The sequence below is a fragment of the Gavia stellata genome, chromosome 4, assembly GCF_030936135.1.
Source record: "Gavia stellata isolate bGavSte3 chromosome 4, bGavSte3.hap2, whole genome shotgun sequence".
Lineage (NCBI taxonomy): Eukaryota > Metazoa > Chordata > Aves > Gaviiformes > Gaviidae > Gavia > Gavia stellata.
Window position 1 is genome coordinate 80,248,950 of NC_082597.1, and position 26,420 is coordinate 80,275,369.

Here is a 26,420-nt window from a genome sequence, read left to right on the forward strand (position 1 = left end):
TTAATGACTGTGAGAGTCTAAAATATATGCAAGTCAGCCTCATGTTACTGAATCAAGGTTGATGTCCACTATGGAGCCTCCAGTGCGGGAATTTTTACGAAGCTCTAGTTTCTTGAACTGGAATAGAAGAGTGAGATGACCCTTTTGCTCAGTCTTTTACACCACATTAAGAAATTATCCAATAAACTCACAAATACGGTGTTATATTTTAGGGGGCATTTTTGTTTTTAAATTCAATTGTTAAACTATAGTAATTTTTCAAAACAAGAACGTACATTTTTGCCTCCTTCCTTTTTATGGTCCATAAAAGCAATTGCGCTCACCAAATTTGGCACTGAAACAAATCACTATTATTTCCAAATAATCAGAGAGTCCTCTGAGGGGAAGCAGCATTAATCACAAGGTCCAATGTTTAGAACCCAATTCCAAAGGGTGAGCTCACCAGCTAGGCTCCTCCAACAAGAGAGGTGGAGAGAAGTAGCTTCCTGCAGAAGTTACAGTACTGCTCTGACTCAGCCCAAGGAGAAAGCCACCCTTCTCCAGGGACTGTAAAGAGAGTTGAGCTGGCTAGCTCAACGCCGGCAGCCAGGTACCCAAGTATGGCATGGAAATACCTCCTCTCAAAGATCGTTTTCTGGCTAACTTTCAAACAGAAAGGCACAAACTCCCTTTCTTTTGGGGGGGTTCAAGATACCAGTGAAAGAAATAAGGCTTGCTTAGCTTGGCAAGAACTCAGCTTTCACTTAAATCCTAAGAAGAGAGGTCACTGTGTTTTTTTGTTCTTTTCAGAGGCAAAGAGTCACCAATCCAAACTGATGTCAATGAGGCACTTATATCTGGGACTAAGCGAAGGCATCAACTTCTGCTATTTAAGCAGGGACATCATCTCCTCCTCTGTAGGTAGCCCCTCCTAAAGAGATATAAAACTTCTGTCAAAGCATTGACTGGGGTTTTTTTCAGCGCAAAGAACAAGCAAGCTTTTTCTAGATCATTTAAATAAACTTTAGACTATCTGTTACAAAAAAAAAATAGTACCAGATATCTATGTGCTGCTTTTTCTGTTGTGCATCCCCTGCAACGAACTGGCATCTGCCGGCACCCTCTCCATTAGCCATACTTCTAGGACAAGAGACAACCACTCTAACGTTGACTAATGGGCAAAACCTCTGAAAAAAACCCCAAACAACACGATTTTCTCTGTGAACACTGGAATTAAGAAAACTTGGTCTTCTAGAGAGGAATGTCACAGCTGGATTCCTTGAAGTCTGATGAAAAAAGAGGCACTGAATGAAGCACACCCAGCAGCTACACCATTTGGAGCGGGTCGGTCCCATGTCGGTGCCCCGTTACAGACCTGCATGATGCCACCGGACTCCCATGGGGAGGTAAAGCTGGGGCCCAGCTTGGCTGAAATTGAGTAACAGATTGCAAAGATCAAATTGGGACTTATTTTCTGACTTAGGCTCAGATACCTACGGCATTCACACACGCATCTTATATATTAGCTACAAGTGGTACTTGTCCCTATTTTCAGGCTATTGTCAGCTCCTGGATACATTGATTTTTGTGTGTGTGTGTGCTCATTGCTAGCTTTATACTGAGTGTATGAGATTGGGTTATGTTAAGAGCTGTGAACATTGCTCTTCTCAGATGCATAAACCTGTAACCTCAGAGGAGCTAAATTAAGACTACAGAAAAATTCTGCAGGAACCGTTTTCCTTAGCGCTCATACATGTGACCCAAGGTCGGGAGTGGAAATTGCCACCCATCACCAACTCTTCCACACTTGTAACACATTTTGGCTTTTAATCACATCAGCATCGGTAGCAAGAGACACCAAACATCCATGGCATGAAATACGTGGAAAGCTAGACAGCTAACAGAGCTCTTGGTAAAGCTTCTTGTACAGAGAAACATTAGCTCTTGTAGTACCACTGAAGGGAATGGCTTACTGCTCGTTTGGCTAAACCCTCCACTGGAAGTACCGATGTCTGACAGGATTGTTTTTGAGCGGTGTGTATTTAAGCCAAAATTATCAGAGAAAACAGGTATTAGTTTGCAGCACCACCTGTCACTAATTACACTGCCCCACCAAAATAGTATCCAATCCCCACACCATTAAGCAGGTCAAACATTTGGTTAACAGCTGTCTTGATGAGATTGGAGTGGTAGATGAGGCCCATGAACTATTTATTTTGGCAATATAATGCTGCTACTTCTTTTCTATCCTCCCAATCCCACCTGTAGAAGCAAGAATGCATCCTGTGCTGGAAAGTGCTGGAGCAAGAATATCCACCAAATGACAACAAAGGTCTGTTAAGCAACTGTGTGTATTTCCTCTTTTGCATCTGCTCATATATTTAAAGACAATACAACTTTCACAAAGTAAGCGGCTTAGTATTCAGAGAAAAGGTGAACAAATCACAGGGTGAGTTAGAAGGCTGCTGGCTCCAATTTAATGACATTGCTTTTGACAAGTAAGAACGAAAAATACTTCCGCATTTCGTAGCGTGGACTTGATATGTCACCATGAAAATCAGATCTTTAATAAGGGCATCGCAGAACTTGAAAAGTGTCTTAAAATTTGTAATAACCTTAGAGGACAAACACCAGTGAGCAAAAATTAGAAAACTTATAGACAGGTTAGTAACTCTCAAAAAAGATTCCCTCTGAAAACACTTAACAGATAATTAGCATTCCTATATGATAACCAGAATCTACAACCAAGCCTATAGAGGTCAACCAGCACAGGAAGCTAAAACTTCTGACAAGGGGAGGAAACCTCATCTCCCCTCAGCTGCTCTGATCCTGTCTCCTGAAAAAAAGAATACATTTTTAATCCATTTTTTTCCCTCCCCTATAGTCTTATCACCCTCTTGCCTTCTAGGGTCTGCAAGACAGGTATTAAAATGCTGATGACCCAGAGAAGCATTACTCCTACCTTCCATGTAGGCAACACCCAGTGTAGCACGAACCATAGTGCCAGGATGAAGAAGAGCTGACAAAGGAATAAGAACTGGGGATGTGGAAAGGGCAGTACCGTTTCTTTTAGCAGAAAGTTTTCCGCTCTCATCTAAGTCTTGCTGTAATCAATGAAACAAAACCAAAGTTTACAAGTTATCGCTGAAGTGGAATAACACTTGACAGTAACATCCGAAACGGAAAGGTCTACCTGGATAGAAACGCCTGTGAACAGTGAGAAGATCACAACACCACCACAGCTGAAAATCCTCAACCATTTTACCAGCATACAGCTAGCTACTGCGGGATGACTGCAACAGAGCTGGAAGCTCAAGGCTCCAAGGACACAAACCAGGATGACAGCCTGATGAAAAATTGTCAAAACAAATGTTTCCACAAAACACTTCCATTTTGATGAATCAGCATTTTCTACAAAAATAAACCGTCAGATAATTCCATACCAACTTCAACTAACTGAAAACCCTTTAATGGAAGTGTTAGCTCTTACTTCACTATTTAATGTAGTTTATATAATCCATCTCCTCAAATTAAGAAGACAGGTCAGCACCTCTGTTTCTTTATAAACAGTTCAGCAGCACATTAGCACCATGTTTTTTGCATTTGGGGATGCAGCAATGGAAAGGAGTGTTTTATCACAAACATTCCTTGAGTCTGTCTCAGCATCCCCCAAAGTGTTCCCAAAAGTGTTTACACTTATTCCAGGTTTTGAAACACATTTTTGCCTTTCCCCTTCTAATTCGTCTAAATTGTTTGACAACGAATGTGCCACAGCACAGCTGTTGCCTCCTATGTTTTAAAACAGAATCACAAAAGTCTGGCACAGCCTTGGCCCAGGCCATTTGGGCCAACAGAATTTCAGTACCTCTTCCAGCAGGCATCTGCAGGAGTGGGAGGAGAGAAAAAGAAAAGCAGAGAACTACGCTGTGCTCACAAACCAGCTAAATAACATCAGATGTCTTGAAAAAGAAAGTTATGGCAGGAATAGTGATTTGCCCACTATTTCACATCAAAACAAACAAACACCAAAACCACAACACACACTAAGAAGAATCAGAAACAAAATCCTCAGTCATCCATCCCTTGAAAAATGCTGCAGTAAGCAGTGTATTTGCCCAGTGATATGCAAATCGTTCATCCCACCCAACTATAGTGATAAAGCAGACCGCACCGCTACCAAAACTCTTGTCTTTTTAGACACATTACACCACTGAAAGCATGATGCTTATAACCATCACCATTTCATGGCATAAAGTCTTCCAACTAAATCTGTACATAAACATTCCTTACCTGAAGAAGTAAGCTCTGCAAGCTCGGATGATGCAACCCAACCATACTGTATTATTTTCTACACACTGACTTTACTTACGTAAAATATCTGTTGACATTTTAAGAAGAATGACCACGCTGTCTGGATGCCTGTTACTTTATATCATGGTCTGATTTGCTTCTAAACCCAGGAGTTAAGCTGTCATTATAGAAACGGTTACATACAGAAACCTTCCCTTTGAGAGATCACCTATTTATCTATGCAAGTGGTTCAACAACTTTTAACTTTAAATTAAATAGCATCTGACCCTCAGCTAGAACACCCAGTTGCTAGGCTTCCTGACTCCATACTACCACCATTCCCCAGGCTAGGTTTAGACCTTCACTATAGTGAAAACTCACAGCTCATGACCTTATAGATGACAAACCATCAATTAAACACTCCCCTAAGCGACTGCTTATTTTAGGCTTTGTGCAATATTGTGATTTTTAAACTATCATCTATACGCTTAAAGATAGTGGAGAAATATTCCCCTTATAAACAAGGCCACGCATGTTCTACAACAACCACCTTTATGTTCTACAACATCAATAGCCTTCTGCAGAGTAAATATCTTCTCACCACGGTCTAGTTCAGAAAACACCCACAGCTATGTAACACAACCCAGCCGTATGACTTGCAGCACTGCCATACCACCACAGACCCTGTGCGACCTGCCATTGCTTGCTCAACTGCAGCGCCTGGGGGTTTTTCTTAGCACTAGGAGGTGACAAGACCAAAACACCAGCCGCTTGGCTGAAATAGTTCTTGCTGTCTCCAAGAAGCAGAACACACAAGACCCAGATGCAAGGGGAGACACTTTGTATTTCTTAAAGTCACCATCTTCAAACCGCCCTAGCTTCAACCTGAGCCTGTGGGCACCAGCATTTTGAACAGGCTCCCTATAGCCTACGCAGACCAGATCTGGCCATCTCCTCTGTGAAGCTGTTCAGTCAGTTCTACACAGCTAGAAACAGTCGGGCAGTTCTGTGCCGTGGGCGCACACACAACCTCTACACACCGACTGACCAACCAAGTGCACAAGACAACAGATGCCTCCAAGCTGGCTTTGGTTCCAACCTCGCAGCTACCCTTTCCATGTGTTGGTGTACACATCATTCCCACAATCGTTCCACAAATCACACTGTATTCTACTTAAGTGTTTCTGTGCAAAAAGATGATAATTATATATATTTAAAAAAGCACCTACCTAAGCCCCTACCTATGAACAAATATCCCGGTACAGTACATTTACCCCGCTCACAGTCACCTTGGAAATTGTCACAGACCAGGGAAGGCAATTTTATAACTGAATACACACAGCATTACCATTAAAATGCCAATTCAATTGAATGGTTTTTTTCTTCTGGCAGTGACAAGAGTTTGTCTTTGGGATCATTCAGCTTACTTCTGCTGACATGTTTTGCCCACTCTTGTGCTTCTGAAGAGACACAAAGGCAAATAACAGAACTGCTTCGCTAAACAAATTCATCCAATGGGCTCTGAAACATGTCAAGAGTGACACAGACACAACACTACAATGCAGATTAAAGGCTGAAAAAGCAGAGGAACTCTTGAAAAAGTGATTGGCAAAACAAAAAAGTTTGCTTCCTTTTACAATATGCAAAACCAACTCTACTCTGCTTCTGGTAAAAGGAATAGTAGTAAAACAATTTGGTTGCAAAGAAGTGGTAGAAAGGAGAAAACCAGCCTGGTGTTCACGTGTTTTAGTGGAAGACACTTTATCAAGCCACACTGCCCTCACTACCAGTCATTTTTATTTAAGTTAGAACCTCCTATCTTTCCACTCCCCTTTCGTACCTTCCCCCTTCAACAGTTAGCATAGTGCTAGACACAAACTTAACATTCAGTCAAAGCTGTGAAAAAGAGACCAAGACTAAAATAAAATTGAATTCTGAAAGAACCCACAGAACTCTTGACTATTAAACTGCAGTTACCCTTGCTGAAGGGCAACTCTATGTCCCAAACCAGAATGCTGCCCATGCCCACTACTGTCTCTGAATTCACCGGCTGACGACAGAGAATTTCGGCTTTTGAGAAGAACTTCAAGCACTTCGAATTCTAAAGACGGTAACAAATCTATCCGTGAAAAGAGGTCTTGCATAAATAAGACACTTAAGTGCTGAAATAAAATCAGGCATGGCCATTCTTGTCAACAGTTCTATTGCTGAAACACTGAATAAGGTGTTGTAATCAAATTAACTATACTGCATAACTCAGCCTACAAATGTCTAGGTGGAGATTGCACCAGGCCATAAATTACCACTTTATTAACTTACATGATTTCTTGTCGTGCAAGTAAAACAGTGTTGTCTTCAGTTATGCAAAACAGGGTAATTTGAGGTGAAATAAAATTATTTAAGGTCAAAAGGTTTGTTCTGTACATAGTTTGCCTACAACCTTTTTGTTGACTCCCTGGATACAACAATGTTCATATAATTTTACGATTTTTGAGCATTAAAATTACTTTTTTTAAAGACTGACAACTCTACAGTTAGTTTGGTGTTTTCTTTGGGTGGCTATCTCTGTGAAGATTAACACACAGCTCTCAGCAGTATTGAGAAAATAGATGCCAGAACTTAGTGACTTCATAATTCCAGAGGGACAGGCTGAAATGAAGAAACAAGTCATGTAACATCTTCAAAGTCAGTCATAAAAAGGCTAACTGTTCCCATAGATTTTTCTTATTGTTTCTAAAAAAAGGAGCCAGAACTTTTCCATCAGAAAAACATTAGTCAAGCATTCACTGAACATATGTTTGACAAGCTGTGTCGTATGTTCATGTGAACTTCTTGACCATGGTCACACCAAAGGAAATTTACCTAGAAGCAACGCAGAATGATAAAAATGGCAAGTTTCATGGTTCATCAGAACAATATATTTGCCAGGAAGATGCACATGCAAGAGAAAAAGGGAGCCATTCTTTTCGCTAAAAATAGTAACAATTATCAAGCACAGAATTAACCTGATACTTGGTTCTCACTACCTAGCTTGTGCATTTTTCAAATTCTCAGCAAAACTTCAATTCATTAACCAGATTTGGCATATACTTACATAGGGGAGAGCAGTCATCCCTTACACCGTTTTAAATGTGATTTTGGTCTTTTCTCATTTAATGGAAAAAATACATAGATTAAGCTTACTCATATCCTTTGCCATCTCAAGGGAAAACATTTGAAGTCAATATTCAGCAGACCCTGAAAAGAAGTTTTATATAGCATCTAGGTGCTGCGCTACGAAAGCAATCATTTAAGTCTGGACACTGGAATGCCACAAACTCTCTGTGCAAAACCACTGTTCTCTACCTAAGCAGCATACTCAACACTGCTATGGCAAAATAACTATTAATGCTGTGATTTTATCTGTCCGAGCTTCAGGGTCTACCGCAACAAGCCAGCCTGAAAAAACCAGGCAGCTCACAAGACAGATTCTAAGAACCATCCTTAAGATACTTTGGAAAACTGAACTTTAGAAAGAAAAACACTTAAAAGCCACTGCCCCAGAGAACATGCTTAGTGTTTACATTATATATATTCTCTCAAAAAGTTGAATGTAAAGCATATTTTGAAAATTGAAAGTTTGAAAAGTGGATGGTGTATGTGGTAGGGGCAAACATTGTGGAGAGGGAGGGAGGGCAAGAGAGCGAGAGAGAAGAAGAAAGGCACAATCAGATAATCTTGATAAATACATGTTTTTTAAAAAGTCTCATCTTCCTCCACTTCAAAATACAAGTATTTGCTTCTAACTATCTTTTTTAACGCAGAAATTTCACTTAGTCCAACTGTTTTCAGAATATTACTGACTTTTCCATTACTACAGAATTTTTTTTTTTTTTAATATATTCACTTCATAAATTTACTTTATAGCTAACTGGCCCTGCATATGCTTTCATTGGGACAAAGAAATTTTTTTTTCTTACTTGAGCAGGCAATTGTGAATTCAGGAATGACAATCCCCAAACAAACTCAGCCTTGAAAATCAACAATAAAAGAGTCTTACGCCAAATCATTCATGAGCAGGAGCCTAAGATTGACTTCTTAATTTGTAATATAACAGGAAGCACTCAAGATTTAAGTATCAAGTAACTACCATAGATGACCTTCTACTTGATTTCAGGAGTGTTCTCTTTAAGCCTATTTAATTTTTCAGGGTCGCTTTCCTTCCTTTCATCTAGTTTTAGATATAGGACTTCTGCTAGTCTATAAAAGAGCTGCCAGGCAGCTTTCCCCAATATGACAAATTTTACTTCTTATTTTCATAAAGTTACTTTTAGAGTATCTTGAAAATTTTCTCTCTCCTCCATCTTTTCACCCTTCCAAAAATAGTGATAGCTACTTCAATCTCTTAGCTGCAGGACCACAAACTGCTAAGTAAGTATTCAGTCCGGGTCCTACAAAACATTCAAATACATTTTTAATTTTGAATGAGCAGTCCTGTCAAGATCAACACAGCAGTCACAAGTAACACATGCTTATAAGGGTGATCAGATGAAAGTCTGAAGGCTTTAGCCTCTGAAAGACTTACACCCAAAGCGAGTTTTTTTCTGTAACTCCATTCAGTTTTTAATGGGTTGACTTCTATTAACAGATTTCAGGCACTTCTTATTTGTAGATCATTTGGTATATGCACTGTTAACGTTCACACTGGTGAACTCTACAGATAAAATATGCATGCGCACAGTTACATACGTCAACAGCCATGTGCATGCACATGTGGGCAAACATAACGTAGTCCACCGTCTTTACAAAGTCACATCTCTTTATTCAAAGTTTTGGCTGAGGTTATGTATTTCTAGGGTGCCACATGTCAAATTCTCTAAGGGAGCTTTTAATATGTCATTTATAAGGAGGATGAAGGGAATGGCCAAGATGCTTTGGGAGATTTTACAAACTACGCAGGTCTCACGTCTGTCTCATGTTGCATGTTTTGGAGAATCATAGACGACAACTAATACTTTCACAGTCACACATGAGAAATTCAGCTCCTAAGATTTCAACTTTAGATTACTAGCAGTTGTTTGCAGAGGGCCAAGCTTCAAAAGGAGAAGAGTGACAGAGACAAAGAACTTAAATAGGAACCAGAGCTCAAAAATCTTGATCTTCCCACCCTGTTGCACGGGTGGCCCTTTGGCGTCTGTAATCCTATTCTGACTGAAGAAAATGGGAAGACTTTCTCTGTATCTGTACAGCCCCCAGATGACCATAAAGCCTATCAAAACTCAAAAATCACTAAGCCTTTCTCCCAGTCGCTGCTTGGCTCCATTTCAGGTATGTCCTGCTGGACATTTAAAAGCTGATGCATAGAAATCCTCTATATTCTCACCTAGATTTTCCTTTTTTAACCTTCATTAGCAAATTATCTGTGTAAGACCAGCTGACAGCATCCATTTTATATGCAGGGGGATACAGAGAAGACAGAACATGCAACAACAGGGCCATGGGCCACAGTTTCTAGGGAATCTGCTCCAGACAGGGGAACTTGGGACTGGGAGCAAGGAGACCTTCTTTATGTTTCACAGTTATCAACAAGACTGCCCTTCGGCTACTTACTGAACAATGGACAAAATGCTCTGGTTACATAAGCTGATGAGATGTCACTGATTTTAATGAGGCTAAACCAAATAGGTTAATATAAAGACCTCTGTTTAGAAGGTTACAGTTTTCCGAGTCTCATTTCTGCCTTGAAATAGAAGAGCGTTTTTATGCAAGTAGACAATTCTTCTCTAGTTCAGTAGCAAATTTCTGTCAAACCTCAAGAACACATTGTACTTTCATGCTTTCATAGTATCCGTCTCTTTAAATCCAAATTTGGTTTGTAGCTATAAAATGTTGATTAGGACTATATAATTTATTTAATGCTAAAGCTTTTAGTGGTTATGAGCAGCGATCAGACCTTTACTAAAACAAATCTCTGGTTTCGCTATTGACTACTTAGCCAAGTCGTTCTGCGCCTGCCAGCTCAAGGACGAGCGCTGGCTTGAACACCACATCCAGCAATCCTCCTCAGTCAAGCGACTACTTTTATACATGTCTAGGGGCCAACAGAAATTCCCAGTCAGAACCTCCAGCCATCGCTTCAGGCCACAATAAGCACATTATTAAATGCTGTTTAAAAATAGCGTGTCAGGCTATCGCAATAAAACAACAAATTGTTTCATCAGGAAGGCACAGTAAAATCAACGCACGACCCGTACTTTATACAGTTAACAGAACGTTTGTGTGAGATCTCATGATCAGGTGAAGCACCAGTTTACCAACATACACACACAATAAAACCAGACAAATCTGGATTGTTACCAACTTCTCAAGCTCCCTCTTATTTCAAGTGTTTACAGTAACAAATAGGCAAGTTTTGTTTTACATATCTGAAAGCGTACTTCCAGGATCTTCTTACAGTTTGAGACCTACCGGAGCCCACTACCTTATAAACTGCATGTACCTCTTCAGCAATTTTTTCCCCCCCTTAATTTTTACTTCAGACTAACCATGCTTATATCTAGATCTAAACATGTACTTCACAGAAAGTTTTTTTTTTTAATGTACACAAGAAAAATGGATGCTGAAAATAAAAAAGAAATATCAAAATAGCTTACTCAGAAGTTTGCCAGAGTTTAACCTAAAAGTTGGACAATTATGTAAGATACAGTTTTATTCTACAACAAATAAATGCATTTTTACTAAAAGAACCTTCTATTCGAGAATTTAAGATATTTCTATGCATCACTACAATACACAGCAAAAGAATCACGCAAGCTTAATTTGCAAGACAGCATTCTTTAATTTTAGGATAATTTTTAACACCCTGCTACAGCAGAGATAATACTTATCCTTTAAATAAGAAAAATAAATTTCACACTTACATAGATTTATTTAGCAAAAAAGCTCTCTGACTTAACAGTGCTCTTAGCTGCATAATCTCCTATCTTTACCACTTCTTGCTTGAAGTGACAGAGAAAACTTAATACATGTAATACTTTATGCTGAAACATGGAATTAAGATGTAAAAGTGAGAAACAACAAGGTTCCCATGAGAAATGAAAATGTAAAGTATGTGTGAAACAACCCTGGGGAAAGAAAGGAGGTGGGGTGGGGGAGAGAGACCCAGAATGAATGCTGACTTTTTTTAAGAGAGTAGTGTTAGAAGAATTCTAATTAAAGCATTAAGGTCCAGAAAGTGTGTTACTATTCTTTCTATTTCTATTCATCAGTCCAAGGAAAAAAGGTTTCCACATTTATGGGGTTTTGGGCAGTTGGTTCGGTGGTTTTTTTTTTTTTTTCTTTCGAGGGGGGCAGGGCAGGAGATGTTTTGGGTGTTGGTTTGTTTGTTTTTTAGGTTTTAAGGTACAACACCATTAGCATGTTTCAAATATAAGATACAACTAACTAGACACAGACACCACAAATACATATTACATATACATTCTCACCCACACATATGCATTTAAAGCACACAATTTAAAATCTAGAGTATTACTGTGGAACAGCATCCCTGGCCCATCTGGAGTGACTCTGCTCCCACAGACAAGGCTCAGGTTTTTCTATTGCTTTCTTTTATTACGAAACACCCGTAACTGGGCCAGATGTTCTAGAAACAGCCTGGAAGGGGGCATCCCCTACCAAACAAACAGACCGATCAGAAACTCGCCACATAGGTTACAGTAATACAACAAAGAGTTAAAAGTAGGAATTCTTTCGCCAAGCGTCAAGCAGAAATCCAAAGCACTAACTTTTGCTTTGCTCAGCTCATTTTCAGGTCTTTTATACACAGATCCCGAAACAGTAGAATTGTACCGCTTCAGATACAGGCCCAACTAACAACCCTGGCACGCTGGCTGTAACGTGAACCATCTTCTCCTGTCCTGGGGTCACCGCACAAGTTCTAGAAACGCTTATTGAGATATTTTATTAGGCCACCTCACAATTCATGTCCCTGGTATGTCCTCCTTTCTTACTAGCTGCACTGCAAAAGCTGCATTTGCTCAATGTCCTCTGTACAATGTATTATCCCGTGACATTTTATCTGACCACTCTACAGAGAAGACAGTACTGAAATACACTCATTCTCCACAGGGATAGTCTTATTTTTTCCAGGAACGCAGCCAAATAAAGATGGTTCTTCTATAGACTTTTTTCCTTGTTAATCATACCGAACCTTAATACAGCTGAGTGCTATGATTTTCACTTTTTTAAACAAACTTAATCCATAGTTTATTTAAAGAATATTATCGGTCTGTTTCAAATGATGCTAGCAAGTAGATTTATCAGCTTTCTTCAAATGAGCCGTAAATCAATCTTTTTTGTCAACAACATAAATCCAACGATCAACTTCCTCCAAAGAAACAAAGGTGACTTTTGCATTTGCTACAATGCAGGTCAAAACCTTTGATCTAAAGTTTGGACCAAACTTTAAACTCTAAAATGGACACATTTCAGTTACTCCCCAAAACACTGCGGGGGGGGGACGGGGCGGACGGGACGACACGACACACCCAACCCACAACCAGCCAACCCTATTCTTAATTTTAAATGAAGAAAACATAGGATTTTTTTCCTCCAGCATCCCTCTTTCCACCTGCACACTGCACAAGCCCATGAACAAGCAGACTCGTTAACGATAAGGCCAGACACTAGAACGCTCCTCTTGGCCACTGCGACTCAGGCTGAGCCCACATTATACATTTCTGCTGCAAATGCCCTTGTCAGGTGTACAATGTGTTGGCTGATACATCGCAGGAAGAATTGAGAGTACAATGTCAGTTTATGGCAGAAAGTGTATTTTTGACAGTGAAGCTTATTTAGAAAGGGAAGAAGATGGTCACAGGATGAACAAAGAAAGTTGAAATCACACTGCAATGAGCTGTATTTGCTAAAGGCTGATTTTGCCAATTTCTTCTGGTGCAGATCTGCTTTAACACACATTGTCTGTAAGGCTCATCATCATTTCCAAAAAAATCCCCTCTAAAATATCCTGCCTTGAAATAGTAAAGAGATTACAAACAAAACCTTTCCCTAAGATGAAGTATAAAAATAATTTCTTGCAGCAATTTGCTATTATTAAGCTGAGTCAGCTGCAATGGTTTTTGTGAGCAATCAAAAGCTCTCTCCTACAAGTCTTATTAGATGTCATGGATTCTGAAATAATGATTTCCTGACAAACACCGCCAAGTTATGTGAGTTAGATGGGGGGGAGAGGAGGATTGTTTGGTTTTTTGTTTTTCTTCGACTCTGACCCCTTCCCCAGCAATAGCACAGATGTTCCTTTAAAGCCACTCTGCTTGAAGAGCAATGCTACTTTGAACTTCTCAAGCAAGAACGCAGAACGAACAATATACCAGATTATAACTCTCTGCTGTAAATTAATATGGCCCCTTTGAGTTCCTGTTAATAGTTATTAAAAGTTGTCTTAGGATTATTTTAATTTTTAAAAGTGCATGAACAAACATTTTTTAATTAACATCTAGCTAGTAATGCTTACCAGAAGTCTAAAATCATGATTATAAAAATCATTTTCCTTGTGTTCACTCAGCATAAAGCTTCATTCAAAATGTTGTTAGTGAAAACTTGTTTGTTCACAATTTATTTTTTTAAATACAACAGGTCTTCATAGTCTAGACTTAGATGCTAAGTTATAATTGCCGGGACTGAAAATGCAGATAAACAGAAGCATGCCTAAAGACTCATCACCAGCGGTTATTCACGCAGACCAGAAATTACTACCTCAGTTTAAATACTTAGTTCTAACTTATTAAACAAACACTGCATGCAAATATCTGAAGTATACATTGGTACTTTACAGTACGTTGCATGAAGTTTACTCATTTTTATCACGCTTATCACTGCAGCACTGAGGGACACGTTAAGGGACAGGCCAAATCATCCTCGTGAATGTTACCTTAAATTGTCAACAGACTATTATTTAACATACTGTCTTCACATGCCTCACCAGAACAAGTCCGAAACTGAAGGCACGAAGTGAAAAGAAGCCAGTTGACTTAGTGTTTTGACAAACTCTGCAGTGTTTCAAGATGCTACTAGCTTATTCACATGAAAGGTGGCAGAAGGGAAATCACAGCCCTCAACTTATCCAGTCCACGGTCCTGTTTTCTAGCCCAAGCACTGCACGAAGGAGGTAGGGATGAAAGGCTATTTTCAAACTTGCCTACAGCTAAAAGCATCTACAACTTTAAGATATGAGAGTCTCTAAGAAAAATGTTTGTCCTGCACAAATCAATTCTGTGCACTCTAGTTTGACTTCTAACAAGCCAAATCTCTCCCACCTCCTTCCACAAAGTGAAAACTAGGTAAAATGCCTGAAAATTAAGGAAAATACATTAGTGAATATGTTCCTCTGAGTTCCTGGCAACCTCTGGCAGTAGGGTGAGGATAGGCAGTCAATGGCAGTAACATCTAAAACCAGCACAGCAAGATTTACAAGAGAGGTCACCTCTCCAAGCCTTCACTCTGTTTTAAATATGTGGGTTTCTAGTTACTTTCTGGTTACCTTCCTTCACCTCCTCCTTCAGATGAGGTGAAAAGACAGGAGGAGAAAGAATTTAACATTTTGAGCTGTGCAATGACACCTTTACAATTTTAGCATCTAGCCACATGGAAATATCCTAGCATTGGACTGAAAACCAGCGTCACATGAACCATACATGACAAATCTCGAACAAACCTTGCAAAGTTTTGTGAAAGAACCTTTCAAAATGAACAGACTGTCAATGAGATTAAAACAAAACAAAAAACCCCAAAAAACCTAGAGTATTCAGCGCTATTACAGTAAGTGAATAGTGTCTGATCTTGTTCCCAGAAGCCTCAAAAGATCTTCACAGGACCAAACACCTTACAATTCAGAAGCAGAGGGAGTTACAGCAGTTCTGGGGCAGAAGACGGCAGGGACATTTCAGTTGCCTTGCTAGCCTCTTGCAGGATGAAGCGCTGCTTTGCATGTTCTTGGGTTTTGAATCATCCAGTATAATCCTGGCCTAGGCAATCTTCTCTGCTTTGTAGTCTCCCATGCCTAGGGATTCAGGTCACCCAACAGTCCCTGTGCTAGGATCATCCAGCTACTAGCCACACCGGTGCTGCATTTTAGATCTTTCAAGAGTTACATGCAGCTCAAGAGCCAAGGCAGCACATTCCTGCTGCCGTGTCATCAGGACAACCTGGGCAATACTACTGCAATCTTCTGTGTTAGCTGCATTATCTTTAAGTCACCAAAAAAAGGTCTTTTGGTTTGTTTAATATCCTAGCTGTCACCAGAATTTTAGTGACATATTTGCAATCAACAACATCATCTGATCAACAGAACCTCCTTAGGTGAAGGAAGATTAAACACACCTGATAAATCTATGTGCCAACACCACAGCAGTCTGCAGATTTCATACCAGCTTAACACTTGCATGTAAGTCACCTATAAAACCTCAAAATTAACTCCTTGTTGCACAGGCCAGGCTATACAGCAAATGATTAGCTGAGTGCACTAATCTGCTGCCTGTGAAATATGGCAGTATCAGCAGAGGAGCACCAGAAAGATTTTCAGCCAGAAGCAAACTGCTCCAGGGAGAGCTGGCATCAGGCAAGAGAAGCTGTGAAGCAAAGCCTTCAGTTATTTGCATTATTTTGGGAATTTACATCTAAGGTGCTATTTTATAGAACACTAACTTGCACGCAAACAAAAAACCCTTCACTGAAAGGGTGAATTTACGAAGAAATTTACAAAGAAATTCTGAATGTTTCCATTTTTAAAATGTTTTTTCCTCAGTCAAAGACACTGTAACTGTTACTAGAACTGTCCATTTTCTTTTCCTTATATTGTTGTATAACATCTACCACTCAGCAACAAATACTACCAGTTCCCACGAATCTTTTGTTACGATGTGCAGATGTAAGGCCTGTACTACAATTGCTTTTGTGCTTGACATGCTCAGATGAAAGTTTCCAACTTTGAAAGAAACAGAAGAAGTAAGTCCATAAAGAAAGAAAGTATATGTATTCCCTGCAAAGGTTTTGCATGAAAAAAATAGAAGAAAAGTCTGCTGGGGGAGGGAGGGGTATGCGTGAAATCCGAAGATCTTCCCCAATGTGCAAAGTACTTCATCCAGAAATCAACTTCAGCTGTCATAAAACGTGTTGTAGCTCTTTGTACTCTAATTCCATTCATTAACTGAAAACCTTTACAACCCGAGAGCTTTACAAGAGTTTAACAATTAAGGTAACTCTATAGAGTCACTTGGTTTAAAACATGTCCTGAAAAGTAAGCAATTAGTCAGGACTTTTAGGAGGCACTTAAAATTCCCTTTGTGGTGAACAATACATCTAGAAGTGAGAAAAGCCAGTTCATTTTGGTAGTGCTTCTTATGAAGAAAGCTGATCAAGTTGTCTAAAGGGTAATTTTTAGGGATCTGTAACGACGATAATGAAGTCTTTTCCCTGAGGACAACAGGGCTGTACAAATTAAAAAATAATGAGAAAACAGTAGTACAAATATACAATATTGCATTTTCGAGCAGTGCTTGCTCAAGAATCTGCGTAGATATGCCTTCATTTTTTTTTTTCATCTTGAGTACTGAAGCAGAAAAACCTCTTTTCCACTTGCTCAACTTTCATGTGAGCAGTTCCTAAATGTGGTGCTCTCCTGCACACTGTGGTCGAACACCTGGTCTTCCCCTGGCAAAAAGTCAACATTAAAGTGTCAGAGTATGTGTTATTCCCAGCTGTTGATCTTAATAAGAGGGTCTCACGTTTAACACAGGTCAGGAATAAACAGTTGCAGAAAGGATGACTAGGAGCGAGAAACCTTCCTGCAACTGCCCTGCAACTCCCCAGCTCACTTCAAAAGAAGGCTGAACAAGCACCCCATTCCCTTCCTCTTCAGCTGAGGTCCCTTCTCCTCTCTCCCGGTTCACACACAGTATTTTACTGAGTATCAAGACAACTAAAATAAAAAAAAGTAGAGTAAGTTGTAGTGTATGAACGTGAGAAATGAGATGCTCAAACCTCAAAATGTACATAGGAGATGGCCAGGAAGAGGAGTCTAGACATTTTAGATTCTGATGACTTCCTAGACAAAAATACCAGAGTAAAAATTAGACTTGGCTGCTGTCTCAGTTACCAACTGAAAAATATTTTCCATTAGTAAATGTATCACATTTCTCATTATTGATAACAGACATAGGAACCAAGTCTAACTTCTACTCCAGTATTTCAGTTATACATATAAACTGACACACAATTAACAGATGGTTTTGGCAGTGGTACCAAAGGCTACCCAAACCAGTTATTCTTTGATCGCCACTACTGTTGCTGTAACATCCTCTGAGAGTCCAATCCTATTCCTCCGAACTATCACAACAGCACTGAGTAGCGACCTTCAGAGAACAACCATTAAGTATCCTACAACAGACAGGTTGCTAAAAAGACCAGAGTGCCGGTGAAACATTTGCATTTACATTTTTCTACGTAGGACACTGCCAAGAAAACGCATTATTCATGACTACGTATTTGTGCTAGTTTATACTGTTCTTAACATTTCATTTCAAAGTAGGCATTCTCGTGTCTTCAGTAAGATAGATACATATAATAAATATACATGTACACACAAGCACAGAAGAGAAGAGTAGTTTGGTACTTAAATCAACTCGATCGTGAAATACTTGATGTATCCTACTTTAGATCAACTACATATGACAAATAAACTTTAATGAAAAATTGAACTTGTGGGTAACGATGACCTTAGTGTAAATTTTGCTGCTAAATAATTTCTTTTCATCAATTGCAATAGTTTATAAAACTGTATCTGGAATAACCATCAACTAAGCATAATAAGAGACAGATTAGACTGCAGGAAAATGAGAGGGGTTTTGTTTTTCCAAGTTTCAGATTTTATTAACTGTTCTTAGATCCTTTTATGGCTTATTCCTACCACTGTCTGCCAGGCAAACAGTATGAAACCAGAAGACATTTACAGGGCTAAAAAAATGTAAATATTAGTGAAAGAAGCATGCACACAAGAACAGTTTAAGGATTTTTTTATTTATATCCCTGTGCTGATGCCACCCTTCCACCTATCTTTCAAGCTTTGGAGGAAGTTCTGAAATGTAACCAGATTTATTAAAAGCTGAGAGGTTTTCTGTCATAAAACTGCATAAGAGAATTGCAATTTTTGCAACTGCAACATGGTAAGACAGAAAGCGGATATATTACTGCACTAGGTTCCTAAAACATACCCTTCATATAACAATTCAGAAAGCAACTTCTACAAAGATTTAGAATAAAAAAAAAATATTTTGTCCTTCAATTACAGTTGTTGGAGGGGTTTTTTTGTTTTGGTTGGGGTTTTTCTTGTTTGTTTTGGGGAAGGGGGGGTTGGTGTTTGGGTTTTTTGCTTGAGTTGTTTTGTTTTAAATCTAGGCATATTGAAGTGTTTATTCCTACTGCTTTAACAGATCATCAGTATGGAAAAAGTTATGAGTTCACTTTACCTTTGATCTATTTCATTTTTCTTCTTGTAGTTTCCTCCTCGTGTAAAGTATTATGAAAGAGTGCAAGAGCACATAATCGTCTAGTTTTGATCACTGAGTATTTACTGCACAGATTCAGAATATACAAATACTCTTCTGAAAAAGACCAACTGGCTTGACAACAGTGCGTTATTGCTAACTAACAAGAATCTCTGACTCTCTGGCTACAAACCAAATCAAAATAACTTTGATTGTGTTTTTCCTCGCTTTTCTCTCTCAGTTTTGGGATGGTAGGTGGAAGGGTCATAAGCGTTACATCTTTTCCTGCATTCTTAAATGGTTTTAGACTCTAATAAAATAAAACTAATGCTACCATTGGCTCCAATTTGTAAGTTGTAAGCAGATAGGAAAAGCATATATCCATCCTTCTGTTATTTCCAAAGCTGGAAATATAAGTAATGCAAAAGAAACATCTTTCCTGTTTATAAATTGTCAAAGGCCTATTGAAACTGTGGAAGAAAATATTCAAGATATGGTATTTCTGTGAAGTTCAGGAAAGAAGCCATGTTTTACAAAGAGACTTTCTTCTTTTGGAGGAAAAGACCCAAACACTCAAGTTCAACAAATTATAATGTAAAGAAGCTGCAAGCAGCTAAAACAGCCCTCATCTTTCCGAAGCAACAATGCATTGATTTCTCCCCAAAAAAAGTTGACTGAAAAAAAAATGTGAAATGGCAGTACAATAGATTCATTTTCTTGCTTGTTCAGGAAAAAAGATAGTATAAATAAGATCTATACTACAGATTTAAAAAAAACTATCAAAAGATTACACAGCATCAAGGATATGCCATTAGTCTTTCACGTGGGGAGACTAGTCACTTTATCACAGATGACTACCTACGGGGTAACCTCAAGCTAGCCTTTTTACGGAACATCACCAAACACACCCCTGATTTCAGTATTTCTGGCAACCACAGCTTTGTCCCAAGAACAGAACAAAAAGATTATACTGTAAGTCACATCCAGGGACTGAAATGAGAGCTAAAAAGAGTTAGAACCTGTTCTAGAATGGGCAAAGCCAAAACACAGGACTTTTAAAAAAAAAAGTTCCCTGAGGGGTGAGGAGAGGAACCCTTCTGTAAATTTTCTTGTTAAGTGCTAAAACATGTCTCAAATTGTTACTAATACAGTGTACTGATTTCTCTCATTTCTTCTGCTGTTTCAATAAAGCATACATATCAACAATGAACAAAGCTCAAAAAAATTCTGCTGCTTGACACTGCAGAGAGGCAGAAGCCTGTCCACAGGCAGCTGATGGCCTTTCAAGCAGATTATATTGGATTTTACATTAGAACTTCTCCATTTCTGTTCATGTTCTGCACTACTGCCAAAGCAAGTTTCTAGTACTTTTTTTAAATGTCTGATGATTCCTAGTTGTTCACAAACCAATATGAATGCAATTTCAGAAATGCAAACTGTTTTCAAATCACACTAATAGAAACAGAAGCAAGTAATGAAAAATGGCTTAGGAGAACTTTGATAATAGTACCATTGCTTATTTAAAATCATTCAACAAACAAGAACTAGCAGAAATTTTAATATTTGTAATTATTTTGTTTTACAAAGACTTACCCTCTTGCAGGATCTAAGGCAATTGCTCTGGGTTGATCCAATTCTTGCCAAAACAAAACTTTTCTCAGTGATCCATCTAAATTAGAAACTTCAATCCGATTTGTTTCAGAATCTGTCCAGTATAATTTCTCTCCCAGCCAGTCACATGCCAGCCCATCAGGTGACAGAAGTCCAGAAATGACCACATTTTGTACACTCCCAGATTTATTGAATTCTGTTCGTTTAATGGCTTCTTCACTTACATCACTCCAGTATATCAACCCCTTTACAAACACGAAGTCCACTGCTGCTGCGTCCTCTAAGCCACCCACAATCACCGTGGCGTTCTCCTTCCCGTTTGCAGCATCCACCAGTCGCAGATCACGTCGGTTCGCGTACAGCAACAGGGGGGCAGCTTTAAATGGGAGAAATAAGGGGTGGGGGGACAGACAGATACATTAACACCACTCATATTAAGTATAATTTGCACAATGATGATGCATCAGGCCATAACTACAAATTCAAGAAATTAAAAAATAAAAAAAAAGGTGGGGGGACATTTTGAAGTTTGACTAAAAAGCACCGACTCAAAGCCTTTTAACGGTGCTACAACTCAAGATGACAGCTTCATAATGGGCAGCTCGTTATTCTGGGCTGTGCATTATTAAAACAATATTAAAGAAGGGAGAGAACAAAGAAAACAGAGGTTTGAAGTGCCCAAAGGACACTGTTCTGTAGAAAAGGATGCTGAAATAGGAATCTGAAAGACAAGGGTAAAGCAGTTTTCTAAACACTCAGTGCTGGCCCACCTGAGCAAAGATGCTTTTTTTTTTTTTTGGCTAGAATTTAGTAATATACACCCCACTTATAAAAAAGCATAATTCATGTCAAGCTATCAAAGCCACCTGTGTGTTGATACTCTCCAAAATTTTGTATCTCGGACATTTTACATATAATACACACAAATACAAAATTCATTACAAAGCATGAGATGAATGTTGTTTTAGAGTGTTGACATTGGTATGAGGAGGTAGGGAGAAAAATAAATGGTCAACACTGAGTTCTTTCAAACTCAGCTCTACCACTTCTGTTTAGTTGTCTAACACAAAGCCTTTATTTTACATGTTTTATTTGCTCACTCTATCGGTTTGCACGGTCCGTATATTTTTCATACGCAGCACCCAAGATGACTAATTAAAAGCAGTAACCATGAAAACAGATAGTTTCTTAAATGTAATATGGCTGTTTAATTGTCCTTAACCGCAAGCTATATATAACATTATGAAAATTCCAGCCTCAGTCCTACTTCAACACAAGGTTAAGAAAAATACTACAACTGTCTAAAGCAGACAATCACAACCTTTTAAACCTACTATCAGAAAACATTTCTACCTTTCCCTGTGTTTATTCAGGCACTGTAGCAACAGAGCTGTACAGCAGAATTTAGATACATAACTGTGATTGGCATACTACATGCTCGTCTACCTGTGTCACCACACAAATTTAACAAAAATCTTGAGGATCTATTCATCAGCATAGGTGGGCATTTTAAACTTCCAGCAGGATATATGCCCTAACTGAAAGGCTTACATTTATAGAACCAGAGATGTGCATGGTTGAATAATGTCAAGGGCTACACTGCCAGAAAAGATACAGTTCCTTATATAAGAAACTCACACTGAAACCAGAAACAGTAACACAAACTTCAGAAAATTCAAAGCTAGTTTCCAAGATCAGACTAGTCCCCTCATTACCACAAAACTCCTTATCAAAGACACTGCCACATGTGTATTGGGAGAAGCTGAAGGAACTAAGAAGTTCCTTAATCTATCTCCAAATAAAAAAGTTCTGCTATGTATGTTTGGAAGCTTTTTACTTTCTTCCTTTTTTTTTTTTTTAAAGGAAGAAAGAAAGTAAAAAGCTTCCAAAAAGCTTTTTTTTTTTTAAAAAAAAAAAAACCAACCCAAACCTGAATTGTTTAGGCTGTCATCCTAATTTTAGAAACACTGAATATAAATTGATTTATGACATTCTTTAGATAGAAAGTTACCAAAATGGGGGGAGGGGACAAGCGTTGTTGTTTTTAATAATGTTAAATTTGTATTCCCCCCTTCCAGAAAACAAGTTTTTATTGTGCAGCAAAACATTCAGTTTAGAGATTATTTTCATGGAGAAGGGGTAGATTTCAAATTAGAAAGCAGAATCCTTATATTAAGTAGGTTTATTACCTTACTTTGCTATCTTCTTCCCTTCCTTGCATAATTTCCCACTCTCTAAAGATTTAAAATTAATTACAGTAGAGTTTCTTGAAGTGCAGGTTGCTTATGATGACTCCATTTTTCAGAAAAAGAAGTATTCAATAAACTGAAAGTGGTAAAAAATAGATAGGCAATAAAACCCTCTACTGTTTAAAGCCTGAATACAATTGTAACCCGAAAAATCTAATTAATAGCCAGCTCAATGGCATCTAGTGCACCACAGGGAAGTGTGCAGCCAACTGGCAGAGCCCCCTGTAATAAGACAGCATGCCCAGCATTTGAAAAAAGGTAAACCCATGCACAAATGAGTACAGGTTCCATTATTATGTGCAACACGGAGTAAGAGTACCCATGCACACAGCATGCACTGAATTGGAACACCAGGCATGTCAAGTGTAATCGCCGAGGCCCGGAGGCACTGCTGAGCCTAACACAACTGCATTGCATAGGTTATTCACTCCTGGCTGGAGCTCAGATCCGGCTGAGGAAGGGCTGGAGAAAACGTCCTTTTCGTGAATGATACGAGTTATTTGAATGATGGCTCAGAAGAAACACAGCTACGCTTAGGATGTGTAGTTTCATGCAGATTCATTCAAAGCCGCAACTTGTAACACATTCCGCAGGGCTGGCAGATGAGGATATTAAGCTTTCCAATTTGTTGCGACATTCAGGAATGAAGCATGCATCACCAAAATAATAAAAAACAGGTTTGTTCCCCCACCCCCGCCAACCCTTCCCAGAAAACACGAAGGCTTCAATATCCTATAAAACCCAATTACTGAAGTTAGCAGCTTAGTACCTAGTATCATCCTTGCCATTTACTCAAACAGCAATGCTAAAAGGATAACTGTGGCAGAAGATCCCATCCTGCCCCATATAACTCACTTTAAAAGAAGCACAGGACACTGAAAAGATGGCTTTCTTGAATAATGCAGTTATGAACTATACTAATAGCCTAAGGGAAGAAGTCCAAGAGAAACTCCTTTCAAAGCTAGGCAACTGTTTCCCCGTTCAAGTTATAATGGGGCAAAGAGATACAACTCAGATTATTTTTTGATTTAGTCGAAGCTGAAGTCTTTATCTATGTTTCTGTTTCCCTTTCTATAGACATCATAAAAATAAATATTTTAACCGCAGCAAACTATAATACATTGAAGAGAAGTACACATTTTTAAAAGTAAAAGAAAAAACACCCATCTTGGAAATCATCAGCTGAAACAGTAGTGAGTATTACCATGTCCTCTATCACCTGAGAGGTCTACATGTAGTTTATTCTTCTAATTAAAGTACCCAATACAGAGTAAAAGTTACGCCCAGTTATGAAATAAGCTTTTTGTGTATCCACCAGCAGGAACAAACATTTGCTTAGAAAACAGAAAAGTTACAAAACCTGAAGTTTAACACATTTGAACAGCAACAAAAATAATTTAAATCATAAGAAACTCCTGCCAATAGTGGGTCACTGAGCCTAACTGCTTCTTAACTCTGATATTCACATAACACCTTCCCTAAGCTTATCACATTCAGTATTAAAATCCAGCCACTGCCTTTTTTGCCCTACCTTTACAACTAGAATTCTACATCAGTGTCCTTCTCCTCACCACTGAACTTCAGTTCATGTACCAAATATTTCTCTTGGCTACAGCTCTTGTCTCTCTCCCCAGCATACTGAAAGTTGGTAAGCCCCAAGATACTTAAGTCTGTTTTCCCTAACACTTGTTTACTTAAGTCTTGCTTTGTACATCTGATTTGTGAGCATCTGGTACTGGCTTAAAAATGCTGCAGCCCACAGGATGCAAAGTGATGCACCAACACGAAAAGATCACTTTCCCTCACTTTCCCAGCTAAAACTGTTTTTCAATTTTTTTGGTGTTTAAGTGGCTACTTTAAGCTCTCAGAATTTGTCCTGCTTTTCTTTAACTAGACCAGAGGCCTTTTCCACAAGTTCACGCTTGCTCCCTTTCCACTTTCAATGATCCATGACACCGCTGGGTGCCATGAGGTCAGTGTTACCTTCAACATGCTCATTCTCTTTCACTAGTGTGGAATTTAGCCTGGTTAAAGCAATTAGCACCATCTCATTTTCCCCAAATCCTTTTTTTTCATTCCCAACCGCCAGCAATGCTGTTCTACCCCCTCGCTTAGTTAAGGGCCCCTCCCCGGGCTGATTCAAATCATTAAGTCAGTGAAAGGTTTGACTGGGTTAGCGAGTTGAATCGACTCAAGAAGTGGTCCAACAAACTCCAAAACTAACATAAGGCAAGCAGCAGGGAGTTGGAAGGGGGAAGAGCTCTCCCCCCTTTCACTGGCAGCCTGCTAGATCTGCTCAAGATGCGACTGCAGCCACATCCTTTCTCCCCAGCTCCACTTTCAGCTGTAGGTTCCCGACCTCTTTTTTGCATTGGCACTAGCATTTGTCCGGTACCATGGCGAGATAATGCAAGGAGCTAAATCAGAAGAAGGCTACCGTGCTCTCCCCCACCTGCCAAAAAGTCATTTTTAGCCAGCCATCATCCAGAACCAGTTCAGAACAAAATCAGATAAACTTATGTACAAGCACACCAGGGAAAAGGAGGACTGCATCAGCTTTGACAAATTAGTTAAACCAGTGGCTTGTGAGCCTCCAATTTAGGAACAGGACCCACCAGACTAGAGGTGGCCACCATAAGTTGTGGCAACCTGCCCCAGAATCCCAGTGTGGCCCAGCCAGTAATACTGGGAAACCGCTCACATTGTGGAAAGAAATATCCATGCAGGAGTCTACTGGTAAGAAACCCATGGATAGTTACATTGGAAGATGTCCTTGAGCTGAGAAAACTCCCCATCTTTTAAAAGTCTTGCTGAAGAACTCTGAGCATCTAAAGGTGAATTGACGCTGCCAAGCACACTGCCACGAGGATAGCAAACATGAGGACTGGAAAAGAGGAGATGCAGTGATTAAATACACCAAGCAAATAGACACTATCCTGGATGAGGCATAGTAAGCATGAAGGATTTGCCAGACGCCTTGACAGAATGATATGCACCCACATTCAGCCCACAAGAGAGGAAAAAGCAGATAAATGGGTATAGATAACCAGCAAAGAGCATTAATTGCAACCTCCTCAAAACCATTTTATACACAAAACTCCCTGCATGTAGGATAATCCTCCCCATTCCCAAGATGTCCCACAGAAAGAGAACATAAGAACATAAGAAAAACTCTCTGGATGGACACAAGGGTTCTGGTACAGTCAGTTGTGAGGACTCTCCCTTCACTCCCCACGTTTTTAATTTCTTCATCATTACTTATAAGGAATTCTGTATATTTGTTATATGTGAATGTTTGAGTTTTGCTGCTCAGTTTGGAGAAGCAAGACGGAAAAGCTTGAGGTAGCATAGGCAAAAAAAGCCTGGGAGGCTTCCATCAGATCAGCAGAGAGGCAAGTTGCAAATGAAAATAAACTTCCCCAAAAAGAAGGGACCCAGCCTCAAGAAACTTACACAGACATGGTTCCTATCTTCAAACAAAAAAATCACCAGGAAATATGTGTTTCAGCACAGCAAGCAGCAGGCCAGGATTTTGCACCAAGTGCTCAATCACAGCACCTTTCCTGATTTATTCCATGCAATTCCACACATTTTTTTTAAGAAAACTAATGAACTGACTTACCAGTAGCCCCCATTCCACCTTCACTGTGAACAGAGAGCTCTCTGCTCTCTGAACCTCCTTGTTCTCACAAATATACTTGCAGGACACAGCAGGCATCCAGGACTTTAGTAAACAAGCATGAGGCAGCCC

At 39.2% G+C, this 26,420-nt stretch overlaps 1 protein-coding gene across 4 annotated transcripts in view; it reads right to left on the reverse strand.

Annotated features, from left to right (window-relative positions):
* LRP6 (LDL receptor related protein 6) overlaps positions 1-20,442 on the reverse strand; it is a 106,880-nt gene extending 86,438 nt beyond the window's left edge. For all 4 annotated transcript variants that reach the window (XM_059817264.1, XM_059817263.1, XM_059817262.1 and 1 more), the window contains exon 1: positions 20,403-20,442. The gene's annotated coding sequence lies outside the window, so the exon portion shown is untranslated. The remainder of the gene's footprint in view (positions 1-20,402) is intronic.
* Positions 20,443-26,420: the final 5,978 nt, after the last annotated feature.